Here is a 7,516-nt window from a genome sequence, read left to right as displayed (position 1 = left end):
TAATTTGGTGTCTCCAACATTTCTTTGGATGTTTTAATTGTATAGACATGGAAGGAATCTCTTCAGCAGTGCATATAAAGATCCAAAAAAGAACAGGGAAAATCTTGAAAGAGTTGGAGGTTTTCAGGATTATGTTTTTAAGAGCAAGACAGAATTAATTTTATATATCTTCTATCTCCTAATGGTGAAATGAGAATAAAACACTCAACCAGGAGAGGGAAATACTTATATATTCATATGAATATATACTCTCAAGAATATATTATAGGGGCACCTGGGTGGCTCAGTGGGTTAAAGCCTCTGCCTTCGGCTCGGGTCATGATCCCGGGGTCCTGGGATCGAGCCCCACATGGGGCTTTCTGCTCTGTGGGGAGCCTGCTTCCTCCTCTCTCTCTGCCTGCCTCTCTGCCTAGTTGTGATTTCTCTCTGTCAAATAAATAAAAAAATATTTTAAAAAAAAGAATATATTATATATAAAAATATATTCATATTTCTAAATTATTCATGTATATATATACTCATATTCATGTATATACTTATTTATATTTCTAGGGCTAAGAAATTCTGAATTTTTAAGTACTTTTATTTTTTCAAAGGTGTATTCACATAATTCAGCATTCAACAGTTACAGAAAGTAAAAAGGTCTCCCTTCATCCTGTGTCCCAGATACCACATCCTATCTTCAGATGTTACCTATTGCTCGTATGTGCTTGCTGAGCTATTCTGTACATGGTCCAGAAGATATATAAACTTAAATATTTTCTCTTTTTATCCAATGGTAGCATACTACATGCAATATTCTCTACCTTCATAGGTTTTTTTAAACATATTAATATACGTTTGTGTTAATTTTTCATTGCATAAAGAGCTTCATTACTCCAATACAATGGCATGTGGGTGAATCTTAATTTACCTTGTCCCTCATTCAGCTTCTGCCAGTGTGGCCATGAGGGAATGTGGACCCAAAGTAGTCAAATCTTACAATTCTCTAGGAGAAGCTGATGGTTAAAATGTTTATGCTAAATCTTCCACATGTTAAATACAGGTACGAATTTTTATTTTTTCCTAGAAATCTATACAAGCCACATAAATTATATCTGCAAGTCAGATTTGGCCAGTGGGCTACTGTCTACTTTTGAAATTTTTCTGCATTGTTAAATTTGAACAGTCAATGGATGAAGAAGCATACGTGTAATATCCATCCTACCTGAATGTGGACAGTGTCCTAATGATCTTCTTTCCTAAAAATATTTTAAAATTTGTTATCTTGTCATTGAACCCAAACATTCTATTTTAACACTAAAGAAGCTACAAAATTGGGCCAGCAAGCAAGAAAAAAACAGACTCTTCCTCTCTCTATAAGATGATGCCGTAAAAATAAATGTAATAAAAGTTGTTTTTTCTATTTTTCCAATTAATTTTAGTTTTATATGTTAACTTTGTTTTTATGAGAGCTATACATAAATGCTGTCTTTATTAAAATATTAAAGTAATTCTATAAGATTTAAAATTTTAAAAAGGTTGCTTTCTGTCCCATCCCTACAGAGACTCAGTTGTTATTCCTATGGGCCAACCACTTTCATTTCCTTTAGCTATTTTTCTTAGCTGGTTTTTTTTCTAGTACTTGCCTTCATTTCTCAAAAAAAAAAAAAAAAATAAATAATAAAATAAAATAAAATAAACTGTATACCAATATTTGATTTTCTAAATTTTAGACACTATCTATTGACCTTCTACTTTGAAAGATCAATTTCCCCCTTTCTCATTTTCCCATTTTTTCCAATTCCTCGATCATTGTTTTTGGTAAGATTAATTTGATGTGTACTGTATAACTACTGACCCAACTATGTAGTATACAATGAAAACTTATCCTTTCTTACATTGCTTTTTATTTTCTGATGAGGTCATTATCCTTTGTTCTCAGTTGCTTAATTTATATGTATCTATCACTAATTTTTCCCCAAACTCTCCACCTCTCCAGTCAAATCTTCCATTGTCTATGAGTTTCTTTCTCCTTTCCTATCTTTCTCGCTCTCTCTCTGACTTAGACATACATCTCTCTGGAGCTCTCACCTCTGCTCCTGATGAACCTAGTTGTTTTCTGGCTTGGTACAGCTGTGTTATCATAGGCTCTTCCTTCCCCTTTAGCCTGAGAATTCCCTTATGTGCTCAGCTCTTATGTCCTGGATGCAGTGTCTTTCTCTCTTTGTATCCTCTTATGATTGGGTGCAATGCATTCTTCCAATGCATGGAAATAGAAATTATGATAAATTCTTTATTAGGATTCTCTAGAGAACCCAAATCAATAGGGTGTGTGTGTGTGTGTGTGTGTGTGTGTGTGTGTGTGTAGATAGATAGATTTATTTTAAGAAATTGGATCATGTGGTTATGGAAGCTGGCAAGTCCAAGTTCTATGAGCTGGCAAAATAGAGACCCAGAGAAGAGCTAATGCTGCAGTTAAGGTTGAAGTTTTGTCAGGCTGGAGACCCAGAACTTCCTGCCAACGTTGCAGTTCAAGTCTAAAAGGCAGTCATCTGCTGTAGAATTCCCTCTTGCTCAAGGGAGGTCAGTCTTTTGTTCTACGCAGATCCTCAGCTGTTTGGATGAGGCCCATCCATATTATGCAAAGCTACCTGCTTTACTCACAGTGCACTGTTTTAAATTTTAATCTCAGCCAAAAACACCCTCATGGAAACATTTAGAATGTTTGACCACATATCTAGGCGCTGTGGCCTAACCAAGTTGACATACAAAATTAGCCATCACACATACCTAAAATTTGTTTTTATTCTACTTGTACCTTGTTTAACAACAAAGCATAGAATTCTAAGCTGCAAATTCATTTTCCATGCAATATTGGAGGCATTGCCATGATGCCTTTGGCTTGCTGTGTTCCTCTTGAGAAGTCTAATGCCATTTTGATTCTCACTCTCTCTTTTTTTTTTTAATTTAAACATTGTAAGCTTTTGAGGTCTTCTCTTCTCTTTACTCATGATTTCACCATGTTTGGCCTTGACCTGGGCCTCCTTCACTCTCTCTGCTGAGCATAATTGGATCCATTCAAATCTAAATGCTTAGATTGTTCATTTTTGAGCAATTTTCTTCAGATGATTTTTTTCTATTCTTCCCATCCTGGTTTTGTTTTTTTATGTTGTTTGTTTGTTTTGGTATGGGGGGATTCTTATAGTTTGGATGTCGAATCTCTTGAACTAATCTTTTTTTTTTTTTAACTTTTTTTCTTCTATAATCCATTTCTTTTTTTAGTTTTTGGGAACCTTCTCTACTTTATCATCGATCTTTTTATCAGACATCCTCTTTTTGTATTGCATTTTTAATTTCTAGAATATCTTTATTGATCCTAAAGTAATATTCCTTTTTTATTGCATACTGTTCATGGCTTCACCACCTTATCTCTCTAAAGATAATAGTTATAGCAGTGGGGTTTTTTACGTTTTTTTTTAATGTGTTTTTTTTTTTATTAAGTAAAATAGTTACCCAGCCTCTTATGCCAAAATGTTTTGTGCACATACCATTATAATTAGCATACTCTCTAGAGCAGACAAAATTGTACTTTAAATTATATTTCATGTTATGACTATATTAAAATATAAAATGAAAATGATTTATCAATTCCTTTTAACAGTACTAGTAAATTCAGCAGCAGGTGTGAGGCACAAAGTCTAAGTAAAATATGACACAGGAAGAATAATAATGTAATTCTCACTTGTCATAATTTGTTATGAATATAAAAAGGCAAATTTTTAAAAATATATTAACTAAGATTCTGGCAATAGCTTTATGTAACAAGACACAGCATACCAGGCCTGCCACTCAACTTGTTTTTGGTAGGTCTCAGCTTCAATATAAGCTGTTTAAAAAAAAAATCAGAAGTTTGCTTTTTTAACATACTAAGTATCTTGGCATGTATGCCACATGGCATAGTAAGGAATCTGAGTTAGCAAGAATAAAGAGTTAATAAAAGCCAAACATTGCAGCTGAACCAAAATTCATACAAAAATAAAATAACTATCACTGGTTACATAGAATTTTCCTGACTGGTTAAAACCTAGCAGTATAAAACATGCATTTTAGAATCTTTAGCTGACAAGTTCAAAAAGTACCAGTGTCTATTTGAAATGATTCCTCTCTAAAACCAACATGCGGTCAAAATAATTTAAATGTTATAACATATTCTAATGCTAGAAAACATTCAGTATTGTTGAAGTGGAGGAAAATCTCAGAGGTTCTGGGGCTCCGTCATGCTGCAAAGGGCTGTTTCTCTGGTTCACTGAAAGCAGCAAATAACAAGAGTCCAGGGATATCAAAGGACAAGACTGCTATACCCAGCTCTGACCTCCCCTGAAGCATGGCTGTTGTGTCCACAAAAGTAGGATGTGAGGGGCACCTGAGTGGCTCCGTTGTTAAGCATCTGCCTTGGGCTCACGTAATGATCCCAGGGTCCTGGGATCGAGCCCCAAATGGGCTCCCTACTCAGCGGGAGGCCTGCTTCTTTCTCTCCCACTCCCCCTGCTGGTGTTCCCTCTCTCACTATCTCTCTCTGTTAAATAAATGAATAAAATCATTAAAAAAAGAAGAAAAAAAGAATGTGAGGATAAAAAGTATGCTGTTCTCCTAGCTAAGAGATAGCAAGCCATTCCCCCACCCCGAAAGCTCCCTCACCAGGTAAATAAAAGTAGATAAGGGGTGGGGGGAAATACACTTATCTGCAGAGTAAAGATTCCAAAATATCAATTCTATTTGAAATCCTATTTCAAAATGTCATCTCAAAAATGTTAACTAGAGTCATCTGATCATTTCTAATTACATCTTAATGATGTATCCAGATTCTGTTTCTGTAGATTTATCATTAGATACTTCTAGTCAAAAGCATGAACTTTATCCCTGTGTATCTTTTTTTTTAAAGATTATTTATTTATTTATTTGATAGAGAGAGATCACAAGTAGATAGAGAGGCAGGCAGAGAGAGAGAGAGAGAGAGGGAAGCAGGCTCCCCGCCGAGCAGAGAGCCCGATGCAGGACTCGATCCCAGGACCCCGAGATCATGACCCGAGCCGAAGGCAGCGACCCAACCCACTGAGCCACCCAGGCACCCCTATCCACTAGCACAATTGCAGTGTATTATCTCTCAGAGTTGTTAAGCACAGGAAGAAAAAAAAGTAGATATTCCAACAGCAGACAACAGTGATGGGTCTTTCACACAGCAGCATCCAAGGGGCTACCGAATAGTCCAGGAGTAATTCTAAAAACAAGGAAATGCATGCATTTTAGTAATTATGTTATAATTTTCAAAGTTGAAATTTCCCTAAACATTGCACTTTCTTTGTAATGGAATCCTTATTTTTCTTACTGCTACCACGAGTCTGAACTTGAACTAGAAGCTTTCTTCTTCTTGTGTTTCTTATGCTTCTTTTTGGTTTTTTGGTTTTTTTAACCTGTTACTTTTTCTTGTTCTTCACTGCTTTTCTTCTTTTTTCGCTTGCATCTTCTTAATATAATCTAATTCTAATAAGGACTCAGATTTATCTTCAGGATATATCTTTTTTTTTTTTTTTTTTTGGCTGAATCTGTTCATGTCCTTTTATTTGTCAGTTGCGTCTTTTGACTTCTTTTTCTTTTTTAAACTATCCTTACTATCCGGTTCAGTTTCTGACCTGGAACTTTCAGAAGCTTTGTGTGAATGGTCCTTTTTGTTTTTATTTGTTTTTTATCCTCACCTTTGTAATCTGAAAAATTGCCGGAAGAATGAGAGCCTGATGAAGAAGATAACTACCAGATATCTTCTTTTCTTTTTTCTTTTCTTTCTTTTTTTTTTTTATGAGCTCTCACTTCCCCTTAATAATTTCACCGCATCCCTGTGTCTTTCTAGTTCTTTCTTCCAGTTCTCATTTATTTTTTTCTTCAAATTCAGCCAGTGCCTTGGAGCCTTTTTCTTTTCTAGTTGTTCTTTCATTTCTTCCCAGGTAGGCCTTGGTCACTTCAGATAATCTTGGATCATTGGCTGTGAACACTGGTTTGGATCCCTTGATCTGGGCATTGCTATTGGGTTCATATAGATTACTTGATTCTTCTGCTGCCCCGTGGTGTGGGACTGAGCAGACACCGAGGGAGATGGGACCAGGGGGGGGGGTGTTATTTTCTAGAAGGTTTTGTTGGGCGCCTGGGTGGCTCAGTGGGTTAAGCCACTGCCTTCGGCTCAGGTCATGATCCCAGGGTCTTGGGATCGAGTCCCACATTGGGCTCTCTGCTCAACAGGAAGCCTGCTTCCCTCTCAATCTCTCTGCCTACTTGCGATCTCTCTCTGTCAAATAAATAAATAAAATCTTAAAAAAAAAATAAAAGTTTTTGTTGTTTCAGTTTTTGGGTTTTTTTTTTTCTACTTTTTTACTTTGGGATTTCATGCTTGTGGCTTTCCTCTAGTATCTGCTGACCTTTGGGTACTGATCATAATTATGCGTGAGGCATACACAGCTGATGGGACATTTGTGTGGGTGTTTCTGGTCTAGCTGGCTTCTTTGAAGGGTGAGTGGCTGGGGCATTTCAGGAGGAAAAATTCTTCATCTGCAGAACTTTGGCCTGAGGAAAGAAAGCTCCATTCTCCTGTTTGGGAGATATAAGCCTGGTGAATAGCATTCTAGGACCCAAATGGGGAAACAGAGAGAGGAGTTTTATAATTCAGAATAGTCATTCACTTAATCTTCCAGTTTATAATACAGCACTCCCCACATCTATGTCTTGGGTCCCTGAGTCCAACCTCTTCACAAAGTTTCAACCTCTTCACAAAGAAGAAAGCTTCCAGCTTCTCCTAAATTGAAGGAAGGTGGTGTCTTTACCCTGCAGTCAGCCTGCTGCATAGGTCAGGGAAGGGAGTTCGGGGAACCCAAAGAGTTCTTAATCACATGTCGCAGCTTCATCTGCATCTCCCCCTTCCCAGTGTTACCAAGGTCTTAATTCCTCAAGCCCCTCTGCAGTTATATCCTTGATTCAGCTTGAATCCTGACTTCTCCCATCACAAGCTTGGGTTTCAGCTTTCTTTGAACTGTCCAATCAGTTATCACCGTCTCTTGGCTTTCTTGCTTCTAAATTTTTTTTTTTTTTTTTAGTAAGTTACTTGTTGGCTGTTGGATATATCTCTTCCTGTCTGTTGGAAATCCTCTCATTATAATATGAGAGCTTCTTGGAAGGAAGGATGTTCAGCCCCTTATTGAGTAGTCTTACCATCTCTTGCAGTTCTGTTAAGTGGTAGGAAAAATTCCACATGCAGGACCAACGGAGAAGAAGCCGAGAATGGCAGGAACAGAAGCAGGATGCACCTGCTCGCTTATGCCAACGGGGATTGGCCCTTTTGGCCAAGCCTCTAGTTGAGGATGTTGGGAGTTGAGAGGCAGAATTCAAGCATAACTGGCAAGAAAAACAATTGCCCTGCCCTGGTTGGCAGAGGGAAGGAAAGACAGATTCAGCTTTGTCTAGTGCTATTTTCCAATATTCAGGAAAACTG

The 7,516-nt window shown here is 37.1% G+C and overlaps 1 pseudogene; it reads right to left on the bottom strand.

The window, feature by feature from the left end:
• Positions 1-5,370: 5,370 nt before the first annotated feature.
• LOC123943326 lies at positions 5,371-6,091 on the bottom strand (annotated as a pseudogene).
• Between the last annotated feature and the right edge of the window lie 1,425 nt (positions 6,092-7,516).

Source organism: Meles meles, chromosome 1 (assembly GCF_922984935.1).
Source record: "Meles meles chromosome 1, mMelMel3.1 paternal haplotype, whole genome shotgun sequence".
Lineage (NCBI taxonomy): Eukaryota > Metazoa > Chordata > Mammalia > Carnivora > Mustelidae > Meles > Meles meles.
The sequence above is the reverse complement of the archived record's forward strand: the minus strand, read 5'-3'. Positions and strand labels throughout refer to the sequence as shown.